This window comes from Ovis canadensis, chromosome 9 (assembly GCF_042477335.2).
Source record: "Ovis canadensis isolate MfBH-ARS-UI-01 breed Bighorn chromosome 9, ARS-UI_OviCan_v2, whole genome shotgun sequence".
NCBI classification, from domain to species: Eukaryota; Metazoa; Chordata; class Mammalia; order Artiodactyla; family Bovidae; genus Ovis; species Ovis canadensis.
In genome coordinates, this window is record NC_091253.1 from 68,337,188 (window position 1) to 68,365,006 (window position 27,819).

General features: G+C 39.9%; 1 protein-coding gene across 1 annotated transcript in view; it reads right to left on the reverse strand.

Annotated features, from left to right (window-relative positions):
- COLEC10 (collectin subfamily member 10) overlaps positions 1 to 27,819 on the reverse strand; it is a 531,893-nt gene that overhangs the window by 73,292 nt on the left and 430,782 nt on the right. Inside the window, exon 9 of the mRNA XM_069601094.1 lies at positions 7,580 to 7,674. The gene's annotated coding sequence lies outside the window, so the exon portion shown is untranslated. The remainder of the gene's footprint in view (positions 1 to 7,579; positions 7,675 to 27,819) is intronic.

The window sequence follows — 27,819 nt, forward strand, 5'->3', positions numbered from 1 at the left end:
TAATTTTTCCTGAGAAATGATAAAATCATGGAAGCTAATTAACAAATCCACGGGAGTCTAAAATTGGAGCTGGAAAGAAACAAAGATAGTCTCATCGAATCATTTTACCTTATAAATAATGAAGATGATAAGATCCAGAGATTTAGAGTAATAAGGCTCAAGTTACATTTTGCTGAAACATGAGTTTGGGTCTCAATGTGTTTTCCCAGCTGTGTTTTTTCAGTCACAGCATAGCTTTACTACTTTTTTTTTTTTTTTACTACTTTTTCATATATGTGTTTGTTAAAAACAAAAATAAAGCCAGAACCAAAATTCTCACCGAAGACATCTTGCAAAGCTACATGTACACGCTTGGGTCTTTCTGGTAGTGGTTAGTTCTACTCTGGGCTTTCCAGGTGGCTCAGTGGTAAAGAATCCACCTGCGAAAGATGCAGGAGATGCAGGTTCAGTTCCTAGGTTGGAAAGATCCTCTGGAGTAGGAAATGGCAACCCGCTACAGTATTCTTGTATGGAAAATTCCATGGAGAGGAGCCTGGTGGACTACAGTCCATGGGGTCGAAAGAGTCAGACACAACTGAGCAACTGAGCACAGCTTTACTACGGCCATTGTGTGTGACCTTGCTCATTTTCAAGTACACAGTATTTCCCATCCCCCACCCTCTTTTCAATCCCAAACACTTTAAATAGTTTGTGTACACTTCCTTATGGAAGGCCAAGTTAGAATGTACCTTCAGGTTCTTTGCAAGTAAAATGTGACCCTTTACATTCAGCAAGAAACTTCTGCCTTCATTAAGGTGACTGTAGAAATTATCTTCTAAATCACGCATTTATGAGAGCAAATGGGGGACTCTTGATTATTACAACAGGACAACAGATGCACACTGAACTACTCTGGACAAACTAGGATATGTGATCTCCCTAGCTTGAGTGTTTCCAATATCCACAATAGTGAAAACTCCCCTGTACAGGTATTTGTTCTATTTTAACTTTTTTTCTTAAGACTTGTTTTTGTTGACTTATTTTGAAAGGCAGCATTATATAGTGGAAAGGTAAAAGGAAAAAGAAGATATGGTGGTCTCACTTCTAAGTGTGAGGCTTTCAAAGAATCATCATCCTCTCTTGGGTTCAGTATTTGCATCTGACTAAGTCACTATGGGGCTTCCCAGGCGGCTCTAGTGGTAAAGAACCTGCCTGCCTAGGCAGCAGACGTAAGAGATGCAGGTTTGACCCTGGGTCGGGAAGGTCACCTGGAGAAGGGCACGGAAACTCACTCCAGCATTCTTGCCTAGAGACTCGCTTCCCTTGGAATCCTCTTCCTTTGGACAGAGGAGCCTGGTGGCTTACAGTCCATAGGGTTACAAAGAGTTGGACACGACTGAAGTGACTTAGCACACATGCAAGTTACTATTAAGTCTTCCTCTAGCCCTAATGGTCTAGGATTTCTATGCCCCCCCAAATTTCTATTTGCATTTCCATATACATATATGAAAATAGAGGCCAATTATGAAAATAATATGAAGTTTCAACAAATATTGAATAAGAAAACAAACAGAATTTGAGTCTGGAATATACTCTTGGTAATGTTATCTCTGAAAAAGAGCAAGATTGTTTATCTATATTGAAAGTCATACCCAGACACATAATGTCACAGCAACTTGGTAGTTCAGTACAGACAGGAAATGTTTTTTTCATGTGTGTGTTTAGCAAAACTCTACGGCTTAGGATACTGGTGGGGTTTTTTGTTATAACAGTCTTTCATGTGGGAAAGTCACATTAGACGCTGTCTGGTTGCTCTTGGTTACGAAGACTTTTCCTATTTGACTCACCTTCAATTTTTAGGTAAATTCTCTGGCTTCCTGCTATTGTTTTTGGGTGTCTGCAAGTCTTTGTGTCTTTTGAAAGTCTGGGTGATAAAAGTGTTACATGGTCCATGTAACTTCAGAGGTGTAAATTATTAAAAACATAAAAGTGGTTGGATAAGAAACAGAAACAAAATTTATCACAAATTCTAGATCCTTATCTAGTTTAATAAATCTCCCCTTTTAAATTAGAAGTGATAAGCTTTATCTACCTTCTGCATATGCCACAGGCACAATTTGGTATATTGTTTTGACTTTCCATATTGCTTGTCTGAATTCTAACATTTCAAAACTTCCTCAAGTCATCTTGCTGACCCTGGGACACAAATACAAATATAGATAGTTTCTCTCTTCTGTTATGACTCTTAGTTATAAACTTTAGGTGCAAGATTGCTTCTTCATTTGATTACTATGATGCATTCCTACCCAAGCTGCAGTATAAAGAATAGTTTTTTAAAGAGCTTATTGAGCTTTGATATTAATAATGTGCTAAATATTTTCTACACACAATCTCAACAAAGTCTCAAAATGATCCATTACATAAAATGAGGGTCTGAAAGATTAATTACTCAGTCAAGTTTGCACAGCTAGTAAGTGGCAAAGCCAGGATTCAAACACAAGTATATCTGAAATCCAAGGCTTCCCTGGTGGCTCAGTGGTAAAGAATCTGCCTGCTAATGCAGGAGAGGTGGAAAATGTGTGTTCGATAGCTGGGCCAAGAAGATCCCTTGGAGAAGGAAATTACCACCTACTCCAGTATTCTTGCCTGGGAAATCCCATGGACAGATGGGCATGGCAGGCTACGGTCCATGGGGGCATAAAAGACTAAAGTCTTTTTAGTGGTATGAAAGACTGTTTAGTGACTAAACAGCAACAGTATCTGAAATCCAAACCCTGTGTCTTTAACAACTATAGTGTCATCTCAGGGTATATCATGGGGTAACAATTTTCTTCTTTACATTTGCACAAAATCTCATGTTTCTAACACTCTTATTAACGCATGCGTTTAGCTTATTTGATCCTAATGGTGTTTTATGGGGGCAGCACAAAAGGGTGGATGCTAGGTTCATTTTTCAGATGAGAATGCTAGAGAGGATGGTCCAGCATCACACAGCCAGCAAGTTGTAGTGCTAGCAACTGAGCTTGTGTCTTTGAGAGGCTGCCCTCGTGAAAATTCCGTAAAACCAGGGTTATTTCTTGAAAAGACTTTTTAAAACGTTAAAACCTTAAAAAAAAAAACACACACAAAAGTTCAAACGTATCACAAATAAGGAATGACTGTCATATTGATCACAAAGCTTGGTTTTCCCTGCTTGCCTATTTCACATCTCAACCATTGTCTGGCCAGTTTGAATTTGTGACACCAGTCAGTCATGGTAGTTAGTGTAACCCAGACCTCTATGACTCTCTCTGAATTGCCATGCAGTTCCTTATATTAACTAGTCTGTTTTTCCTACCAAGTTCTGATGTTAAGTACAACAACCATTTTTTATAGGTCTTCCCTGTAGAGTGGGTGTCCACTAAAAGTTTGCTGAATAAAAAGCACAAGGTGTTATTGTTAAGAGATGTAATAATAACATTTACTGAGTCTTTAATCATTTTTTCTCGAAATGTGGATTTAGCTGGGAGTCACAGTTGTTTTTTCTTGTAACTTCATTTATTTATTTTTGGTCGTGCTGGGTCTTTGCTGCCTCACGGGCTTTTCTCCTAGTAGTGGAGAGCGAGGGCTGCTCTCTGGTGCGGTGCCTAGGTTTCCATTGCCGTGGCTTCTCTTGTCGCAGAGCACAGGCTTTGGGGCGAGGGCTTCAGTAGTTGCGGTGCACAGGCTTAGTTGCCCTGCGCTTTGTGGGATCTGCCCAGAGCAGGGATTGAACTTGTGTCCCCTGCATTGGCAGGCAGATTCTTAACCACTAGACGACCAGGAAAGTCCCTTTAATCTTTAATATATACCAATCACTCTTGAAAGGACTTTAGGTACATGAAAATATTGATTCCTAACAGCTATCTTATTTCACCTCAATCTCACAGGTACAGAAAATGACATACAAAGAATTCAAACAGTTTGCCAAAGTCATATTGTAAGTAAGAGGCAAGGTAAAAATTTGAACCCAGTTAGCATAGTTTAGGAAAAGGAAGATTTCAAATTCATTAACATTTGGCAAATTCTATTAGGTGGTATTCTTTTAGTCTTGGATCCATTTCATCAAAATGATGAAAATGCATTCTTATTGTGTTTTGCTACTGAACAGATGTACTGAAGGAAATGCCATTAAAAAAAAAAATACACCTTCAGATTTTCCTACAAGAATGAAATGGTACTCCATCATTTGGAGATCAGACTGGAAAAAAGAAGTGCTGCTTCAGCAGATTCTCTGCTGAGGATCTGACAACAGGAGCCAAAAATAGTTGGCACCAGATAATAGCATGGGCTTGGGAGTAAGACAAATAGGTTTAAGACCCAGCTCCATCCATGTTAGGGGCCAAGTTCCATAGAAGTCCACTCTCAGACAAGTATTTGCATGCCCCTTTGACATGGTGCCAAACTAACTGTGAAGTTTCACAGGCTATGTCCAGGCACACACAGTACAACCCCATGTGTCTGGAAATTATTCTGTGTTAGTTATTCTCCATTTGCTCCTGTTATTTTTTCCTGGGGGGCGGGGGGAGGAATCCCACTGTCCCTTTTAAACCAGATTAGAGTCTCATTTGACCTCTAATTTCTGGGGTTGAATTTGCCAAATCGCTGAGCATCATCAGCTGGAGTTCAGGAGGTGGGGAGGGAGAGAAGTAGAGGTGTTCCCTTCACACTCCCCTGTAGGGATGAAGTCTGACACTGGCTCTCTCTTGTATCAATAGTCACAGTTCCTGTTGAATGACTCTCTTGCATGCAGTTAAAACTCTTCGTCTTGTGGATCCCAAAACCCAGCTCCCTTTTCTGATGCTTCCCTTCTGTTGATAATCCTTGGTGCTTCTTCATCTCTTACTGGTTTCTTTCATTCTGTCCATACCTCTCTGTAAATAGTCCTTTCATCAAATTTTCTTTGCTCAAAGCTTTGAATGTACATCTTCCTGCTAAAGATATGACTAATATATCCCTTATCAGTATGGAAATTCTTGTTTGGGATTTAAACGAAGCAGAGACCCACAGCATGGCTTCCTTGCTGACTCATTGGTAAGGAAGCTGCCTGCCAATGCAGATACATAAGAGACTCAGGCTCTATCCCTGGGCTGGGAAGACACAAGATACATAAGAGACTCAGGTTCAATCCCTGGGTTGGGAAGATCCCCTGGAGTAGAAAATGGCCACCCACTCCAGTATTCTTGCCTGGAGAATCCCATGGATAGAGGAGCCTGGCGGGTTACAGTTCATGGGGTCACAAAAGAGTCAGACATGGCTTAGCGACTAAACAACAATGACAACAGAGACCCACAGGGTATGTATTTCACTACATGCTTCCTGTTGACCTTCTTCTTTCTGCTGACATGCTCTAGGATGAATGGGCTTTTGCTCTTCCCTTAGATCATATCCTGAACTTCACTTCACATGGTTTAATCTATCACCTTGATGTGCCAATGAGATATTAAGGAACTGAGAACATCTTTTTCTCCTTCAAGAATGTCTGCTTTTAAGACTATTGCTATGCTAGGTCCCCCAAAACAAAAACAAAATAATAGCTAATTTAAGAATCAAGCCTAACTAATGATGTAATTTTCGTGGTTGGTATCTGCTTTCTTCTTTCTGGTGTTTTATGCATCATGACATGGAGTTATCATAAAGAAAAACAATTTACCAGGAAGAAAATAGTAGAATCCATTCATTGGATAGTTTAATATTATATATATTGCCTGGGTCAGAGGCAGAAGATTTCTTAGAAGTCCATTTACCCCACCTCTTGTTTCACAGATATAGAGGTGAGTAAAATTGATAGAGAATCTGCCTGCAATGCAGGAGACCTGGAATAGTTCCCTGAGTTGGGAAGATCCTCTGGAGATGGGAATGGCTACCCACTCCAGTATTCTTGCCTGGGAAATCCCATGGACAGAGGAGCCTAGGGGGCTACAGTCCACGGGGTGGCCAAGAGTCAGACACGAATGAAGTGATGTAACATGCATGAACACATGGATCATGCACTATGCCAGACAACAGGTACATAGCGAGAAATAAGGCAATGCACAGGCCCTTTCCTCTGAGGTCACATAACACGAAGAAAGAGTCGGGAAGTTAAATCACTTATATTTGTATAATTGAATCACTTTGCTGTACACCTGAAACTAACACAACATTGTAAATCAACTATACTCCAGTATAGAATAAACATTACATAAAATTAAAAAGAAAGCTAAACCAGCATTAACATTGACATAGGGGAAGCACCGCCCATTGGAAGGGCAGTGTGCCAAGGATGACCTGGCAGGGTGAGCGACCCTAGGAGGGGTCAGGAATGGCCTCTGTAGAAGCAGCTGTTTCAAGTGGAAAACTGAAGGGTGAGCAGAGGGAACTGACCCTGGGGGTGTGAGGGGAATTGGAAGTTGGGGCACAATAGAAATAAACAGAAGGAAGTGCATGTTCCAGAATTTAAAAAGAAAGCCTCGGTGAAGCAAAAAGAAGGTTCTGTCTGCATGACTGGAATAAAGGCTTCAGAGAGACACGGTGAGGAAAGGGGCAATTAAGGTGAACAGGGACAGGGGGCCACTGCTATGCATGCCACACACTGAGACTCCTGAGCCTTTAGAAACAGAATTTGGGTTATATAATTTAATGCTATTAGTAAGACTGCTACAATTGCACATATTTAATTTTACATATAGTGTCATTTTATCTGATTTTAATGTATGCTATATTTTTCATGTTATAGTTTTATGCGTAATACTTATATGGTCATGTAAAACTGAAAAGAACTTGAAGAAAGCTAATGTAGCAGCATCTGATAAGGTTGGGAAATAATCCTGGTGTGTTTATTAAATTGTGTGGACAGGTTAACTCAAGAACAAAATATCAATGATTAATCTAAAGACCCACAAAGATGGATCACAAGATTCACGAATGAATGAGGATGAGGTTATAACACTATCATTTCAACACAAACATCCATTGATTCAAATATTATACATTCCTAAAACAAGTTTACCAGCTTATGTAGAAAAGAGGAGAGTGAATGTACATAAATTGCTATGGTATTTTGTTCAGTTGTTCATTTAATGTAGTACTAAGATTGGGACTTCCCTGGTGGTCCAGTGGTTAAGACCTGAGCTTCCACTGCAGGGAGCATGGGTTCGAATCCTGATTGGGGAACTAAGATCCCTCATGCCATGTGGTGTGGCCAAAAAATAAATATAGAAAATTAAGCAGTACTAGGATTAAGTTTCCACATCTCATGGAAAGTAAAGTTTAATGGAAGAATGTTGATTCCCATCATGCCATGAATTTTTCTAAAATTGCAAGGTCTTTAAATGCCCCTATTTGAATCCACAGTCCCTTCCTTTGACTTTAACCAGAGCATAGTTTTTGATACCCTTAAGGGAAAAGAGAGTGATAGAAGCAGGGAAGCTAGTATTTCTTCATGTCAGTGAATGTACTGTGTACATAAACCTATTACATTCTCAGCAACCTCAGAGAAGTTGAATAACTCAAGAAGTTGATAACTCAAGGTTATCAAGCTAGAAATGGCAAAACTGTGATGTGAGCTCCGGTTGGTCTCATATTAAAGCCCAAGTCTTACCACGGTCATTTTCATGCTCTCTGTTCAGTAGCAGAAAAGAGTGAGAATCAACTTTCTTGGTGTATCTCCAAGTCTAGGGATGTATCCAGGAAAGCCTAAAAAAGGAAAGCAGAATGTTGACCTGAATAAATTCAGCTGCTAATTATCAAGCATCTATTAAGTGCCGAGATTCATGTTGTGGATTTCATAATGAAAAAGACAGGGTCTGAAACTTCAGGCAGCTAGACAACAAAATTTATATTTAATACAGTCATTCAAGAGGAAAAAAATACAGTTCAATGTGATCACTGCTTTAATGGAATGAATGTCAATTAGATTCAAAGATTTCCAAAAATAATAATCTAGCACTGGCAAAAGAAATCTCTACCAAGGAAGTTCATACTGTGAACAGATGTTTGAGGTGATCAGTTGAGAGTTCAGAACCCTTTGCGGACTGAGGATCTAATGTACGTTGTAGCAACTATAGTAACTATGGAAGGTGATGAATTGTGTCAGTTAATTTGACTGTGGTAACAATGTCCCAAGTCGTCTCATTGTACTTGCTAAATATACACAATTTTGTTTGTCAATTTAATCTCAATAAACCAGAAGGGGAAAAAACACTTTGGAAAGAGTAGGAATAGAAACCTCCCATCACCTCGAATGCTGTTTATATGTCTGTAATTATTCCCGTCAACTATGCTGTGTGGGCTTCCCTGATGGCTCATCTGGTGAAGAATCTGCCTGCGGTGCAAGAGACAGAGGAGATGCGGGTTTGATCGCTGGGTGGGGAGGATCCCCTGGAGGAGGGCATGGCAACCCACTCCAGTATTCTTGCCTAGAAAATCCCGTGGACAGAGAAGCCTGGCAGGCTACAGTCCACAGGGTGGCAAAGAGTCAGACACGACTGAGCAACTGTGCACACACACACATGCTCTGTGTATGAGTGAAATCCTGTACCCTGGAACTCACCATATAGGCAAGTCCCTTGGAAGAACCAAGCTGGTATGACTTCAATTCTAGGGCTGGCCTCTCATGAAAGTAGGAGAGCCCCACCATTCTCTAGAAGACAATTTCCCACCACCAGTCTTAGGAAATGAAAATGAAGAAGCTGGCTTAAATAACATTATAAAATGTCAAGTTCAGAAATAAGAAACTTTTTTCTGGCATTTATTTGCCCAACTACTAGTTATTAAGTGCTTCATCTGTGCCAGGCACTGTTCTGGGTTCTGCTAAAAGTGTGATGAATAAATTAGATATGGTTCCTCCCCACAGATGACTCACAAAATAAAATATTTGGTTAATAAGGAGATACACTGTACAAAAAACAGACTCTGCCCCTAGATATGTGCTGAGGTTGTATAGGTCCTATCTGGTTTGGGATGAATCATTCTGGAAATCAGTTGTGATAGAAATCATCTTTATGTTGGGGTGATTTTAATTTTTTTCCCTATTCAGATCTATTTTTCACTCTTTTGTAAATTTATTTTTATTGTAATATAGTTGATTTACAATGTCGTAAATTGTTTACAATTGTTAATTTTAACAATGCTGTAAATAATTTACAGTTGTTCATTGTAATTTATAATTGTTCAACTTACGTTGTTTACAATTGTTAATTCCTGTTATACAGCAAAGTGATTTGGTTATATATATATATATATCCATTCTTTTTTAATATTCTTTGCCTTTAAGGTTTGTCATAGGATATTTTTTACCTGGAATATAATTGCTTTACAGGGTTGTGTTCATGTCTGCTGTACAACAACATCGATCAGCTATGAATGAGTGAGTGAGTGAAGTCACTCAGTCGTGTCCGACTCTTTGTGACCCCAGGGACTGTAGCCCGCCAGGCTCCTCTGTCCATGGGATTCTCCAGGCAAGAATACTGGAGTGGGTTGCCATTTCCTTCTCCAGGGGATCTTCCCAACCCAAGGATTGAACCCGGGTCTAAGTATACACATATCCCCTTCCTCTAGAGCCTCCCTCCCACGCCCCTAGCTCCATCCCTCTAGATCATCACAGAGCACCATGCTCCCTCTAGATCGTCACAGAGCACCACACTGAGCTTCCTTGACATGTATACACTACCATGTATAAAATAGACAGGTAGTGGGAAGCTGCTGTATTCTTCATCCTTTATAACCATCCTGTTTGCCTTGTGAAATTGACTGGTATGGACCTCAGTGAAGAGCATGGGTTTTGGCTTCTGCTTTGCTAAGCCAATGGGACCCCCCACCCCCAGGAAACTTTGGGAAAGGGGACCCTCACGATGCCTTGGCCCTCAACATACGGCCATGTACAACTTCTCTCAAGGTGAACTTCTCTATGTTACTTCCCTTAAGTCCAATATCTGCTCCCTCCTCTCTCCATTATGCCTCAGAGGTTGTATCTCAGCCACTATTTACCACCTGCAGATTACTGCATGATTCCGTGGGTTTCCCGTCTATCCACTTGCATCATTACAAAAAGTTCTTTGTAAATGACTCATCCTTAAATTATTCTCATTTGAGTGGGTGTTCTGTTCCCTGCTGGGACCCTGACTAACACCTTTGTTGTATCCAAGTTTCTGTTCTTTATTTACTTATTTTGCTTACATCGATTGATAGAACACCCTCAACCTGGTATAGAGGATGACACACACAGACAATAGAATACCTGCCTAAAACAAGCACTCACACATACTCTTAGTAGGAACTTTATTAATCTGTCAAAATTTAAGATGCACTGATCCAAGAAATGCCATGTAAGGAATTTGTCTTGTCCATTACAGCAGTATTTGTAATAGCAAGATATAGAAATCACTGGTTAGCTATATTACAGCACATTTAAACAATAGAATGACTTGCAAATATTAAAAAGAATGCAAAGATCTATATATAATAATATTGAAGTGTCTCCAAGAAACATTAAGAGAGAAATCAAAGTACTCTATAGTATTTTATATTTCTATTTGAGTAAAATACACAATATAATATATCTGCTACCTAAGTGGGTCTACACATAAAATTTGGTTTTGTATTTTTTTGGACGTATACAAAAAGAAATTTTGAGAGGGATATGAAGAGAGACTACAAGACTGTTACTTCACATTCGTTTAGCTTTCTGTATTTGTTTTAATTTTTTTTTTAAAAGGGCTTGAATTAATTTTTTTTAAGTAACGTAAAAATAGAAATAGAGATGTAATTTCAACCCCCTGTTTTCCTTCGCTTAATAGAGGAGTTCCGAAATAGTAGTCAGAGGAAATAAAATAACTCTCTAAAACAAATTTACAAGAAACAACATCAGTACATTAAACAATATCACTTGTGAAATCTGAAATGGCAACATTTTACTCCACTTATTTCACATGAAAATCTATTGAAACTGACTTCAAAGGCTGAACCACATGTCCTTGACAGCCACCAAGGGCCTTTTAACATAACCTCTGCCTGGTTCCTCTCTTATTATTTTTGCAATACAATTATAACTGAAAGTCCCCAAACCTTGTAATTGTCAACTAACTTTTGGAAAATGTGAATGGTTGACCAAAGATTTAATGGGAAGGCCCCTCCTACACTCTCTGAACTTTGTGGTGGTCTTTGGGTACAAAATGACCCAGCTGCAGCAATCCTCAAAGATGAGCCAAAGGAGAAAATAATTGTCTTTTCAAAAAGCGTTTCTCTCTGGACATCAAAGATCTCAGAGAAGGAATCTGTATAATATTATTTCCTTTTCCCAGAATTTATTGGCATCTATCCAAGAGTTTTCACTGAAAATTAACATCTTCCTGGGTACAGATAGGTTTGATATCTGAGCTCAGCTGAGTCACCCCATTTTTGTGTGAAGTACAATAATATTCTGTCCATGCCTCGGGCACTCTTATTAATCCAGCACAGTTTCATATCTCTTCTTCCTATTTCTGCTTTTCAAAAATAATCACAGCAAACTAGAGATAGCAGATATTCCTGAAATTACAAAATAATAGCTAATGCATATACAAAGCCATTGTGAGCTTTAATTTCATTCTAGGAGAATACAGATCGTGAGCATTATAATTTCTGATAGAGACTTCCATGCATGCAAGCACATTACATTAATTATTTTCCATTCTGCTTGCTTATTGACACAGTATCTGCTGTGATTGTTACACATGTGTGCTGTAAAGAGGCTAAATAAACAAGGTTAAAGAAAATATTTTGTAGGAGATCTTGCCCAATAAACAGGGAATACTATATTATTAGTATTCTTCAAACTCTGTGAGAGTTGAACTGTTAAGAAAGCTGAGCACCGAAGAATTGATGCCTTTGAACTGTGGTGTTGGAGAAGACTCTTGAGAGTCCCTTGGACTACAAGGAGATCCAGCCAGTCCATCCTAAAGGAGATCAGTCCTGGGTGTTCATTGATAGGACTGATGTTGAAGCTGAAACTCCAATACTTTGGCCACCTGATGCAAAAAGCTGACTCATTTGAAAAGCCCCTGATGCTGGGAGGGATTGGGGGCAGGAGGAGAAGGGACGACAGAGTATGAGATGGTTGGATGGCATCAATGACTCAATGGACATGGGTTTGGGTAGACTCTGGTAGTTGGTAATGGACAGGGAGGCCTGGCGTGCTGCAGTTCATGGAGTCACAAAGAGTTGGACACGACTGAGCGACTGAACTGAACTGAACTCAAAATACTAGTCTTTGCTATTTTTGAATAATGCAGTTAGTTCTCATCTATTAAACTATAGGCACGCACTGGACTAAGTACATTACATGTATTATTGCCTTTCAACTTCATGGTAATCTTTGAAACAAAGATTTCGATTCCTATTTTATAAATGAGAAGTGAAAGTTCAGGCATATTATCTGGGATTGACATAGCTAATAAATGGCCGAGCCAGTGCTTGTTTTCAATGTACATGTCTTTTATTCTAAACCCCAAGAGTAGGATTAACTTTTTTTTTTTGCATGCTCAGTCACTCAATCGTGTCCAGTTCTTTGCAATCCCATGGACTGTAGCTTGCCAGACTCCTCTGTCCATGGAATTTTCCAGGCAAGAGTACTAGAGTCAGTTGCCATTTCCTACCCCAACGGATCTTCCCAATCCAATGATCCAACAGGCAATTCTTGCATCTCCTGCATTGACAGGCAGATTCTTTACCACTATGCCACTTGGGAAGCCCTAACTTTGTAGTTAGGGCTTAGTACTACTGTAGTTTAGTAGGACTTTCCTGCTACCAAAATGAATCAGCAGTTCATATCCCAAAGTTAAAAAACCAAAGTTAGAAACTTCTGATATTTCTACTCACCTACTTTTCTGCCCCTATCTGTGGCTTGAAAAAGACCCTTCCATGGGTTTTTCTGGAAATATTCAGACTCTCCAAACCTCTACTTAGAGGGGGTTTTTATTGTCCCATATTTGGGCAACAGAACTACAAAGTGAAAGAGAGGTGACAAAATTCAAGCAAATGCATCACAAAAAGTCCCTTTCTGGAGACTCACAGACTTAGAAAATGAACTTATGGTTGCCAAGGTGGGGGGTGGGGGGTGGGGAGGGACAGTCAGGGAGTTTGGGATAGACATGTACACATGTCTATATTTAAAATGGATAACCAACAAGGACCTACTGTAGAGCACAGGGAACTCTGCTCAGTGTTATGTGGCAGCCTGGATAGGAGGGCAGTTTGGGGGAGAATGGATACATGTATATGTACGACTGAGTCCCTTCACTGTTCACCTGAAACTATAACAACATTGTTAATCAGCTATACCTCAATATAAAATAAAGATTAAGAAAAAGATGATATTACTAGTTGGACAGAGCATAAGAGACAGGAGATACTGAGTACACTTTTCTCTCTGTTAGTACAAAATAATGAACAAAATTATCTTTCTGTGTAATATATTTCAACACAAGATATGATCAGAATAAAATATTGAAATATAAAAAAAAATTCCTTTCTGAATTGTTTTTAAACACAGACTATGGCCGAGAAGACCTTTGTTTACAAGAGAATGAGATTTTCCTTTTCCAGAGAAACTCCTCTCACTGCTTTGCCTATAAACAAAAGGGCAATAATCCAAGTAATGCCTCAGGCTGAGTACAAAACCATAGCCACGGGAATCTTGGAAAGGGCTTTTCATAAATGCAAGGATTAAACCAATGGTCACACTGACTGAGCAATGGCATGCGTTCCTTTTGGCGAAGTGCCTGCCCTCTCGGTAGGTTGTGTAGATCAGCGACCATATCCTTTGAGCTCAGAGTCACTCTCAGGATGAATACCCCATTATACAGTCCAAACCACAGAACACAAAGCTGGAAGGGGCTACAGAGGTCTTTAATTTCAACTTTTCCAATTTCTCCCTGCCCTAGCTATCCATCCCTCAACTCATATTTTACAGACAAAAGGTGGCATGACTGCTGCCTTGACAATAAATAGCTAAATTAGGACTCTAAACCAAATTTCTGAATTCCTGACCCTCTGCTCATCCCACAACACGAGAGGACTTCATTTTGAATCCTGGCTAGTGTCTCAACAGTGGGCAAGCAAACTCTCTAAATCTCAAATTTCCCCATCTGTAAAGTGGGAACAATGGTACTTGTCTTAGAGGCTTGCTCTGTGATGACTGTGAAGAGGTTAATATTGTGCTTGATACACGGTAAGTGCCAAGTTAATATGTCATCATCATCATCATTAATGTAACGCTCTTAAGTCAAAGTCTACTCTCTAAGATGTGATACATATTTGGGTTTTTAAGTTACATTTACCCTCTATGAATGCTCAATTGTCATTATAAGTTTAATTAAGGTCAAGTATAACATAATATGGGCTTTCCAGGTGGCTCAGTGGGTAAAGAATCCAGCTGCAATGCAGAAGATGCAGGTTTGATCCCTGGGTCGAACCCCTGGAGGAGGGCATGGCAGCCCACTCTAGTATTTTTACCCTTGGAGGATCCCATGGACAAAGGAGTCTGGTGGACTATAGTCCACGGTATCGCAAAGAGTCAGACTGAGGCGACTGAGCATGCATGCACATAACGTAACATATATGTAATACATAATTTTTCTTCCTGTTTACCCTTCTTTTGGATTAACTTCTAACTGATCAAGGAGAAAAGGTCTGCAGTAAGACACATGAGAATGGGGAGTCCCTCTGTAAATGGTTTTGCTCTTATCTACTTTAACCATCTCCTTCAACTGCATGTCCCATGACAATCATCAGCATCACTATTCACTAATTGATTTGCTATGTCAGAAATATGGTGATCTTTTCCTTTTTAAATTAATTTTAATTGGTATGCAGTTGATGTACAATGTTGCATGATCTTTTTCAACTACTACTTTTCTACATTTTCATCCAACACTTCAAGCTAATCAGTGACTTAGTCCTATAAGTCTTATTACTCTTATCCGTATATAGTCTACCCCATTGCTCCATCTTCATCATAATGACGTAAATATTGACCCTCATCATTTATCATTTGAATTATTTAAGAATCTCCTATTGCTCCCCACTCCCCGTTTTCCATGCTACAGCCAGAGGTATCACTTTAAAACAAAACAAACAAAACAAAGATCATGTTTCTGTTTTGTCAAAAAACATGCATGGACTCCAACTGTCCACAGAATAAAGCCTAAACTCTTCCACAAGACATACAAGACAAAAAGCCCTCTTCAACCTCAATTCCCAACTATTTTGACCTCAAATGCTGAAATACTTGTAGTTTCCCTAACATGCCAAGATTTCCAGCCTTTCTTCTAATCATGCTCTTCTCATGACACTATCTAGTTTGATGATTAACTTCTTTTTACCATTCAAAACTCAGGTTATTCCTCCCTGAAGGCAGCTTCCTCTGTATTTGACAGACCTTACTCCCCAGGTCTCATTGCTGTGAATTTCATATGCCTCTATTATTATACTGTTTTGGAATTTTTTACTTGTCTTGCTCCTCCACTAATTGGAAATTTCCTGGCTGGAGGGTGTTTTCTTTTTATTGGTACCTTCCTGTCTATCCTAATATCTGGCAGAGAGTGAGCACTCAATTGATTAGTTTTAATGAAGGAGAACCTCCCAGACCCTTGTGATTGATAATCAGTTATTGCTACATGATACTACATTTGGTTTACATATTTTAGAGATGGAATGCTGGATGAAGCTCCATGTACCATTGGCTGTGGCATGACTTCTCACAACCATAAAACAGGGTGTGCACAACCACAACTCCAGAGACCTTTAATCTGGTCTGGAATATGATGCAACACTGGCACCACCCTCTGTCTTTCTTTCCAAAGAACACACTGGACCTTTAAATATGGTTTCCATCTGTGATGATTAGAACACAACATGATGCGATGCTCTCTCACAACTTCCATCCTTCCATCCCAGAGTCATCAGTGGAATTTTGAAATCTTCATATAAAATACAGGATAAAATAATTATAAATACTTTTATACACAATAACTCAGAATTGTGCATGAGTGGTAGGGTAGTCATTGTATTTAATATGAAGTATGGTCAATTTCACAAGCATGTCTTCACATGCTCAGAGTTTTCTGGCAATGAATTGATGTAAAGGACCGTATTTTCTCAAAAATTTCAAAACAATTATATAATAAGTACTGCTTTGTGCTAAGACTTATTCTAGGCTCATTACACATATTGACTTACTTGATTCTCCCAATAACCCCAATGAAGGAACTACTATTATTATGTCTATCTTAGTGATAGAAACTGATGCACAGAGATTTGTCTTTGTTTATCTTTTATTGTTTGTACCTAGTATTATTAACATTCAAATAATTTTTGAATGAATGAATGAATGAATACCATACTACCAATAATTAGTTACTGTGACTTTTATTCCTGTCATCAGGAAAAAAAAGTATTTACCTATATGAGATGACAAGACCACATATGAATTGACCTTTGAAATGACCTTCACTTTCTCAAAAAGAAGATTGTGGAGCATTCTCATTTTAAAATAGAGAGAACAACTCCTTAAGTTTCTGTGTCATACACTTGACATTTCACTTTTTCCAAAAGTCTGTCCTTTACACTACTGTGAAATTTCAGTATGATATATGATATGTATCAAACTTTTGCCTTAGCCATGTATCCAGCAGTTATTCATTTAATGTGCCAGACATTCTCTTAGATGTCATGGAAACCAAGATGCATAAGACAAGCTCCTTCTCTTGAGGGGCTTATAATTAAATGGAGGAGACATGCAGAAAACCACATTCATACTCATATCTATTAATACTGTGTACATACTTGGTGTATTCTGTACACATTTTCTTATTTAATCTTGACAAGGAACTTGCAGGGTAAGCCGAGGGAATCAGGGGTATAACTGGTCCAAGATCACTTCACTAATAAGGGTTGAATTCGGATTTAAACCGAGGACTGTCCAGTTTCAGGGCTCCTCATATGACACTATGGACAATAGTGTTAAGTACTTTCTCTCTCCTCTATGTTATCCTGCCTTCTCCTCCTGGGGAGCTTCCTGACCCAAGGATAGAAGCCAGGTCTCCTGCATTGCAGGCAGATTCTTTACTGTCTCAGCCAGCAGGGAAGCCAGAGCTACATGCAAGGGAGTGGCAATAGACAATGCGATTGTCTAAGAAACTTATACTTCATCTTATTGGAAATGGGATTTTATGATAATTCAAATGGGATTTTATGATAATTCAAATAATTGTATTTGAATTTGTATAAAAGATCATTATCTATCTCTAAAGGATTGCTTAAGAAGGAGAAAGATTGAGAGCAAAGATATCAGTCTCAGTTCAGTTCAGTTGCTCAGTCGTGTCCCACTCTTTGCGACCCCATGAATTGCAGCATGCCAGGCCTCCCTGTCCATCACCAACTCCTGGAGTTCACTCGGACTCACATCCATTGAGGCAGTGGTGCCATCCAACCATCTCATCCTCTGTCGTCCCCTTCTCCTCCTGCCCCCAATCCCTCCCAGCATCAGAGTCTTTTCCAATGAGTCAACTCTTCGCATGAGGTGGCCAAAGTATTGGAGTTTCAGCTTTAGCATTATTCCTTACAAAGAACACCCAGGGATGGTCTCCTTCAGAATGGACTGGTTGGATCTCCTTGCAGTCCAGGGGACTCTTAAGAGTCTTCTCCAACACCACAGTTCAAACGCATCAATTCTTCGGCCCTCAGCCTTCTTTACAGTCCAACTCTCACATCCATACATGACCACAGGAAAAACCATAGCCTTGACTAGATGGACCTTAGTCGGCAAAGTAATGTCTCTGCTTTTGAATATGCTATCTAGGTTGGTCATAACTTTTCTTCCAAGTAGTAAGCATCTTTTAATTTCATGGCTGCAGTCACCATCTGCAGTGATTTTGGAGCCCCAAAAAATAAAAGTCCGACACTGTTTCTACTGTTTCCCCATCTATTTACCATGAAATGATGGGACCAGATGCCATGATCTTCATTTTCTGAATGTTGAGCTTTAAGCCAACTTTTTCACTCTCCACTTTCACTTTCATCAAGAAGCTTTTTAGTTCCTCTTCACACTCTGCCATAAGGGTGGTGTCATCTGCATATCTGAGGTTATTGATATTTCTCCCAACAATCTTGATTCCAGCTTGTGTTTCTTCCAGTCCAGAGTTTCTCATGATGTACTCTGCATATAAATTAAATAAGCAGGGTGACAATATACAGCCTTGACATACTCCTTTTCCTGTTTGGGACCAGTCTGTTGTTCCATTTCTAGTTCTAACTGTTGCTTCCTGACCTGCATACAGATTTCTCAAGAGGCAGGTCAGGTGGTCTGCTATTCCCTTCTCTTTCAGAGTTTTCCATTTTATTGTGATCCACACAGTCAAAGGCTTTGGTGTAGTCAATAAAGCAGAAAGAGACGTTTTTCTGGAACTCTCTTGCTTTTTCCATGATCCAGCAGATGTTGGCAATTTGATCTCTGGTTCCTCTGCCTTTTCTAAAACCAGCTTGGATATCAGGAAGTTCACGTCTAGACAATAGCAAATAGGGATCTGAACTAGGGAAGGAACATTGTTGGGGCTGGAGAACACATCACTAGTAGGATATTTAAAACAAAAGATCAATAGAATTCATGGATTAAATGTGGGCACACTTACAGTCTGGCAATCTATTGAGTTTAGCCCTGTAGCACATTTATTTCTTTAGCTGTCTTGAATGGCTATTGAATTTTAAACAATACCTGATTTTACCAGGCACTTACTATGTGCCAGATATAATTTTAAACCATCACAAAAACATGTGGTAGGTACTATCATTTCCACTATAGCTATAGAAAGTAAGACATAGAAAATTTAAATAACTTCCCTAAGGATATAGAGCTACTGTAATGCAAACTGTGAGGCTATGCCAAGACTTCCTGTTCCCTTTAGGAACAGAACACATGGCTATAATGGCTGGCAGTATTGCTACTGAACAGCCCTCAGCTCCCAGTCCCATTCTAAGAAAGCCATATCAACCAAAGCCATAATATCTTCCCTAGGGGAAGCCTAGGCTTCCCTCGTGGCTCAGATGGTAAAGAATCTGCCTGCAAGGCGGGAGACATGGGTTTGATCTTCCCTGGTTTGGGAAGATACCCTGGAAGAGGGCATGGCAACCCACTCCAGTAATTCTTGCCTGGAGAATCCCCACAGACAGAAAAGCCTGGCAGAGGTCCCAAAGAGTTGAACACAACTGAGCAACTAAGCACAGCACACAGCACAGGGGAAGCCTACAACCAATAATTGGTAGAAACAGGGTTGCAAAGCCCCTCCTAAGCTTGACAAAGTTCTGAAAGCCCATACCAGTTCAGTTCAGATCAGTTGCTCAGTCCTGTCTGACACTTAGTGACCCCATGGACTGCAGCACACCAGGCTTCCCTGTCCATCACCAACTCCAAAAGCTTGCTCAAACTCATGTCAGTGACGTCATCAAACCATCTCATCCTCTATCTTTCCCTTCTCCTCCTGCCCTCAATCTTTCCCAGCATCAGGGTCTTTTCAAATGAGTCAGTTCTTTGCATCAGGTGGCCAAAGCATTGGAGCTTCAGCTTCAGCATTGGTCCTTCCAATGAATATTTTGGATTGATTTCCTTTAGGATTGGCTGGTTTGACTCTCCTTGAGAGATCAAAGGGCTTTCAAGAGTCTTCTCCAACACCACAGTTCAAAAACATCAATTCTTTGGTGCTCATCTTTCTTTATGGTCCAACTCTCACATCCATACATGACTACTGGAAAAAAAATAGCTTTGGCTAGATGGACCTTTGTAGGCAAAGTAACATCTCTGCATTTTAATATGCTGTCTAGATTTGTCATAGTTTTTCTTCCAAGGAGCAAGCATCTTTTAATTTCAGACTCCAGTCACCATCTGCAGTGATTTTGGAGCCCAAGAAAATAAAGTCTCTTACTGTTTCCATTGTTTCCCCATCTATTTGCCATGAAGTGATGGGACTGGATGCCATGATCTTAGTTTTTTTAATGTTGAGTTTTAAGCCAGCTTTTTCACTCTCTTCTTTCACTTTCATCAAGAGGCTCTTTTTAGCTCCTCTTCACTTTATTCCATAAGGGTGTGGTCATCTGCATATCTGAAGTTTCTGATATTTCTCCCAGCAATCTTGATTCCAGCTTGTGCTTCATCCAGCCTGACATTTCGAGTGACGTACTCTACAAATAAGTTAAATAATCAGGGTAACAACATACAGCCTTGATGTACTCCTTTCCCAACTTGGAACCAGTCTGTTGTTCCATGTCCAGTTCTAACTATTGCTTCTTGACTTGCATGCAGATTTCTCAGGAGGCAGGTAAGGTGGTCTGGTATTTCCATCTCTTGAAGAATTTTTCAGTTTGTTGTAATCCACACAGTCAAAGACTTTAGTCAATAAAGCAGAAGCAGATGTTTTTTTCTGGAACTTCCTTGTTTTTTCTATGATCCAACAGATGTTGGCAACTTGATCTCTGTTTCTTCTGCCTTTTCTAAATCCAACTTGAACATCTGGAAGTTCTTGGTTCATGTACTGTTGAAGTGTCACTTGGAGAATTTTGAGCATTACTTTGCTAGCATGTGAGATCAGCTTCAGATAACTCCATGAGTCTAGATTGATAGGAGTCTACATAGCTCTACTTCTCTTTTTGTCCCATGCTGCTTCCCTCCTTAACACCCACAGCTTTGATCTCAAGAGCACTCCTTAATAAACATCCTACACCGATCTTCATCTCAGAGTATCCTCTCAGGACTCTCTTCTAAACAGCCACCGAATGACAGGGATAGCATTGGAATTCAACTGGACTGGTTGTAATAGCCATGTTTTAAAACACTTTTCTATGTACCTCTGCAAAATCAAAGATCATAGGGCAATGTCCAGGACTGCAAAAAAATGATTAATAAATGAACACATTATGACTTCTACTTTTTGTATTACTTCATGATGCAGAAAATCATTCAATAAAATTATTCTTGAGAAGAAGAGAATTGAGAATATGCTGAACTACGTATTGTCAAAATCAAGAGAGGAGACCATTTCTAGTTGACTAGAAATAGGAACTAGTCAACTACGTCAAGCACTGAAGAGAGACTAAATGGAATAAGGACTGACAAGTGTCCACTGACTCTGGCAATGGGATAGTTTGAGCAATCCAAGTGAAGTCTGTTGACATGACATGATGCAAGCACGAACTATACTACTGTGTTATGGAAAGAACAGGATGATGAGAGAATGAGATAGAAGAACATAAGGTCAAGGAGTTCTTGTAAAATATGCTCTCAAGGAGATTGGCTTTCAAGGGAGCCAGGATGGAGACTTGGTGTTTTCTAACATTGTTCATCTGTGAAGACTGAGCTGGGTCTATGTCTGCTGTGAAAGCACAGGGATCCTGGAGTAATATCATTTGTAATAAGGTGGCACAGTGGTAAGGAATCTGCCTGCCAATGCAGGAGACGCAGGAGACATGGGTTCGATCCCTGGATTGGGAAGATCCCCTGGAGTAGAAAAGAGGCAATCCACTCCAGTATTCTTGCTTGGAAAACCCCATGGACAGAGTAGCCTGGCAGGCTACAGTCCATAGGGTCGCAAAAGAGTAGGACACGACTTAGCGACTGAACAGCAACTACAATGAATCTTAAACAAACATCTGAGGTTCTATGAACAGTCATTCACATCACGTCTTCTCCTTTCTCAAGAACTGGAGGTTCCCAAAACTGAATCCTCAAATCCCACACTGTGATGTGGTCAAGCCGCGTGGTTGGTCACTTTGTGCCTGGTGCCCGTATTTGTCGATTTTTTGGAAGCCAAGTTTCAGGTAAGAAGTTCCTGACCTAAGGCCACAGGGGTGGGTGGCCTGGGGAAATAACCACAGAAAGTAGTTCCCACGAACCCACAGAGCACAGAAACCATGTTTAAATGCTGATGTTTGTGCTCATTTATTCTAGGCAGTGTGCAGTACCAAGCGTTATGTCATAGAGGCAATAGCAGCTAAAACTTTAAAAAATAATCTCTGTGGTAAATCTGAAAACAAAATGCTGAAGCCTGGAACATTTCAGATTTTCCACTCAGTGGATTGAATTGCCAGATACTTCGGTATCACTTTCTCTCCATTTAGCTCTGGGAAGCAAAGATCAAATGCATGACCTCCCAATTTCCATGTTCTGGAAGGAATAGACCCTGAAGCTTTGAAATGGAAACTGAGCTCTGAGACATGGTACTATGTAGACGCAAATATATGTTATTGAAGTTGTATGGATATCTTACAGAAAGTGGGATCTTTGCTGTTAGTTATGATAATCCCAGCTTACTATAACTCACTGTAACTGGGCTGAGAGATTATGTGTCAATGATCTTGCCCAGATTTCTTGTGGCTTAAAAAAAAAGTAGTGTGAGAACTCTTAATTGATACATTCTAAAATCCTCCCTCAATTTCCCTTTTAAACCATTTTAGCAGGTAGAACTTTTAATCTCCAAACCTCTTAGCAAGAAATTTAATATTATTCTCTTTCAATAAATCAAATGGCCTGTTCTTACCCTCCGTGTTTCTGAAAAAAGTAAGAAAATGTAACCAGGCTTCAGTAGGACACCTCCTCCTCAGTGTAATACAAAAATAATACAAGAACATTGGCGGTCTCACGCCATCTAGGATATTCAGTGACGGACACTCTGCCCACTACCCTTAAAACCAGGTGACTGTACAACATTATAGATGTGTATGTGTGCACATTGTGTATGTGTGTATGTGTGTTTGTGTGTTGGAAGAGGAGGTGATTCTCCCCTAAGGGTTGAGCCTTAATAATCAGTGACCAGCATCCCAATCTATGTAGCCATTCCCATTTGTGATCACTCATATAATCTAGGCCCCATAAAGGGCCTCCCTATTAAAGAAAACAAGTAAAATGCCATCTCCCCCAATTTCAAAAAGTGAAAGTTGCTAAGTCGTGTCTGATTCTGAGACCCCATGAACTGTAGCCCACCAGGTGGCTGTGGAATTCTCCAGGCAAGAATACTGGAGTGGGCTGCCACTTCTTTCTCCAGAGGATCTTCTCAACTCATGGACTGAACCTTGGTCTGTTGCATTGCAGGCAGATTCTTTACTCTCTGAGCCACAAGGGAAGCCCAATTTCTGCGGAAGCTTTAAAAATAATTTAAAATTTTTTTTTCCTAATTTATTCCACTTCTATCTTTTCCAATTCTTGAAGCCTTTCTTCATAAAAGGTGAGACTCAAGGTCCCAAAGGATAGTCTAGGAATGGGTGAGAAATAACTGGTTGGTAATTGTCAACTCTGTCTTTTCTCAAAAGCTAATAATACAGGCCCCTACCCAACCAGAGGCATGAAAACACAAAGTTTAAAACACTTTCTTGAAATGGAAGCTTGAAAGAGTCACAGTTTTTTTCTCATAGCAACACAAATTTAACATCTGAACTGTGCTATACACTCTTCACCTCCCAGCTTGGCATGTTTCTGACAAATGAGACTTCCAGAAGGAATATGCATCCATGTGAGGTTTTGACCTTCAGTGTCTGGCTCTGGATAAAAGCAGCTGGGAGTACACGACTGTCACATTCTCTCTTAAAACAAAAGCAGCAGCAAAAATCCTGCTCCTGCCTCTCAAATAGCTATTCCTCCAACTTCAAATGAAGGTCTGTAACTGCAGCTTTCACCAAATGTCTTGACATCAAATTACTTGATTGAAAGACAAATACAGAATGGGATGTTGCTTTTGCTGAAAGATATAATGATTGAGATATACATTCTAACAGAAACATCATTGCTTTGTTTCACTAAATGTTATCTATTCTTTCCACACAACTAAAATTTAAAACCAGAATATTATCCAATTTTCACAGAAGTCACAAAGAGAGAACTAAGCTGAATAGTAAAATGTGTAGAAACTGGGGGTTTTAAATCACACTCTGGAATATATCATCTCAGTTTTATTTCTGTCCATTAAATTCTATCCCACCATTCTCCTTCTATAACTCAATCACTTGTTTCCTCCCATTTAAAAAATACTCTTTCCCCAGCTCTCTGCTTGTCTCTGAAGTGTCCCTCAAAAATACCACCCTCAAGAATATCTGGTCAGGAAGATCACCCATTTATTTATTCTCCAAATGCGATACATAAATGAAACCAATAGACATAAATCCTTGCATTCTTGGAGTTGATAATGGGAGAAATGGATGGAAGACAGGCAATAAATAATAAATAGAATAAACCAGTAAAATATATGGCATACTACATGGTGATAAGTGCTACAGAAAAACATATAGCAGGATCAGCAGTACTAAGAAGAAGGAAACGGGTGTGCAGTTTGCGATTTTAAATATATAGGGTGGTTGGATGGACTTTCTTGAGACAACAGTATTTAGGAAAAGGTTTGAAGCATGTTCAAGTGCAAGGTGGGTGTCTGGGGGAAGAGCATAGATGACAGCGGTTGCCTGCGGCGGAGCAGATGGCCAGTGCAAAGGTCCTCAAGCAGGAAGTACCTAGTGAACAGGAGGAAGATCAAGGAATCCAGAGCGAGCAAGGGAAAACTAATAGGGGATAATATCACAGAGACAAAGTTGGGTAAGGAGAGTCTCCTGACACTTTCAGGATTTTGGCATTTACTCAGTGAGATATAAGTCACTGGAGTGCTGTTCTGAGATGTAAGCCACTGGAGTGCTGATTTTTCTTTTTCTTTAGCCCTAGTCAATCACTGACTTGCATTACGCCTCTATTCAGGTACTTCTTAAAAACATGTATTTATTTTTAATTGAAGGGTAATTGCTTTACAATACATTAGAGGGTTTTTAACAGAAGACTGTTAGGATCCTTCTTGCTTTTTAGAAAGATGACTCTGACTGCTGAGTTGGGAACAGACTGAGGAAGAAGCCACAGTGAGGACTGGTTAGGAGGCTACTACAATAATCCAGGCAATAGGTGACTATTGCTCACATGAGGGTGGAAGAAGAGGAGGTGGGAAGAAGTTCCCACTTGACCACATTTTAGATCTATTTTGAAGGAGGAGACAAAAGAATGTCCTGAGAGATTGGACATGGGGTGTGAAAAAAGTGGTCTGCTTTTCCCAATGTCAATACCATGAATGAAAGGCAAATCCTGCTTTAATTTCCCCACCTCAAACAGTTTCTTCTTCTTAGTGCTAAAATTTTTTTTTAATTTAATTAAAAGATAAAAAATTTGGCAGCACCACGAAGCATGTGAGATCTCAGTTCCCTAACCAGGAATCGAACCTGCAGCCCCTGCATTGGAAGAGCAGGGTCTTCTACACTGGACTGCCAGGGAAGTCCCTGAAATAGTTTTTATATAACACTAACATTTCACCTAGATTCTTCTATCTTTGCTGTTTCATCCCACACAGATTTAGATGGGAAATAAAAAGTTTAAGGGGTTATAACTGCTTGACTGTAGGAGAGCCCTGACTGTATGGAAGTTGGATAGGATACATGGAGTTTTGTTTGTTTGTTTGTTTTTCATTTGCTCTCGTTAAAGAAATCTGGCCAGCGATTAAATTGTCAGAACAAACAGAACCTGTACTCGGTTCACAATTTATGAGGCTGATCTAATTTATGAGGCTGATCAATTTATGAGGCTGTTGACAATTCCATCACAGTTCTGACAGTTACAGCTTTTATTTTTCTCCAAAACATCAAGATATTCTATTTGAGTGTTGCTGGGGCAGAAGTGAGAGGAATCTTGGCATTTGAGCAAGATGATTGTCAGAGGGAGCAACACTAACCATGAGATGGTCTTGCCCATTTTTGTCCCAAAGCCAGCTTTAAGGGTAATAATAATCAAGTACAGAGAGTGCTTCTCCGTGGACTGAGCTGTTTTACATGCATCCACCTATGTAATCCTCCCAGCAACTGATGGATTATGTGTTGTTGGCTGCATAGTACAGAGAAACATATTGTCTCATAATATGTATATTGATTTCCCCAGGTCATATCACTGGTAAATGACAGAGCTAGGCTCAAAACTGGGTTCAGAATTTGACTCTAGTCATTTTTCTACTATGTTGCATTGATGGATCTAGAAAGAGAAAGTAGACCAGAAAAGAACAATGTTATTTCACAATCTTATAAAGGATGGGTCTTTCCAGGAACATAACGGGGTGGTGTTCAACAAGTCTGTGGGATCTCTAAGGCCTTGACCTGAGGTGCAGACTCACCCAGGACCAAACTCTGTCTATTCCATTTCCTTCCAGATGGAAGCCTTCAGCCTTCACCAGCTCAAAAAGGAGTAATTCCTCCAGACCCTATGTTTTGATTGTAGAGGACATTCATTTCCTGCCCCTAAACTCCCTAGGTGCATCCCAGGTGGTACTAGTGATAAAGATTCTGCCTGGCAATACAGGAGATGCAAGAGACACAGGATCTATCCCTGGGCCAGGAAGATCCCCTAGAGATTGTAAAAGCAACCCATTCCGGTATTCATGCCTGGCAAATCCCATGGACAGAGGAGCCTGGTGGGCTACAGTCCATGGGGTTGCAAAGAGTCAGACATGACTGAGTGATTGAGCACACAGACTCCTTGGAGAGTCCCCATCTTAGATATAATTGCTACAGTACTTCATCTGCAGGGACAAAGGAGAGGACCTGTTTGTGAAGTCTGCAGTGCTGCAAAGTCCTTCATGAAATGTTAAGTTCTGTTGGTATAAATCTGGAAATAATGTGATCCATGTCCCCTTGACAGGATAGAAGAATAAAAAGTCACCTATCTGCCTGTCCCCAAAACAATATTAATGGGGCTAACACCATGGATTTAAATTGAGGCAGCTTCTAAAATTGGGGAAATAGGCACAAAGTTCATTACATCCGAAGTTTATTGATTTTCCAATTAACATTGAAAGTTTGCTTCTAAAATTTTTGCTTACTAGCTCAGAAATGAAGTATGACTGTGGATAATAATTGACATGAATTGCTATATTCTGTATATCATCTGCAGTGTCAAAATGACTGATAATGAGCAAGCCCTAGTTGTTTAAACACTCTACAACAAAAGTAGCATCATTAGAAAAGATAAAGATTGCACAGCCTGAGATTCTTGTGCATTTTTAATGATTCTAGCTTAAAACAAACCTACCAAAATATCTGTTCCTAGGTGAATTTGATTTAAACATACTCAAAAATAAGATTATTCTCTTAAGAAAGACTGCTGCTGCTGCTACTGCTAAGTCGCTTCAGTCGTGTCCAACTCTGTGAAACCCCATAGATGGCAGCCCACCAGGCTCCCCCATCCCTGGGATTCTCCAGGCAAGAACACCGGAGTGGGTTGCCATTTCCTTCTCCAATGCATGAAAGTGAAAAGTGAAAGTGAAGTTGCTCAGTCGTGTCTGACTCTTCATGACACCATGGACAGCAGCCTACCAGGTGCCTCCATCCATGGGATTTTCCAAGCAAGAGTACTGGAGTGGGTTGCTATTGCCTTCTCCGACTATGTGCTTTTTTAAAAATAAAATTTAATTAAGTACAATTTTTGGAACCAGTTCAAGATCGCTAGCCTTTTACACTTCAGATCTTTATAGGATGCTTATAAAGAAGGGTAAAGCGTCTTCCTGCAATGCAGGAGAGCTGGGTTCGAACCCTGGGTCAGGAAGATCCCCTGGAGAAGGAAATGGCAACCCACTCCGGTACTCTTGCCTGGAAAATCCCATGGACAGAGAAGCCTGGTAAACTATGGTCTATGGGATCATAAAGAATCGGACATGACTGAGCGACTTCACTTCACTTATAATGAAAAAGTGAAAAGAATGTTTACCACTATACTGACATCCATGCCCAAGGTAACACTGGTAAATACAGAAATTA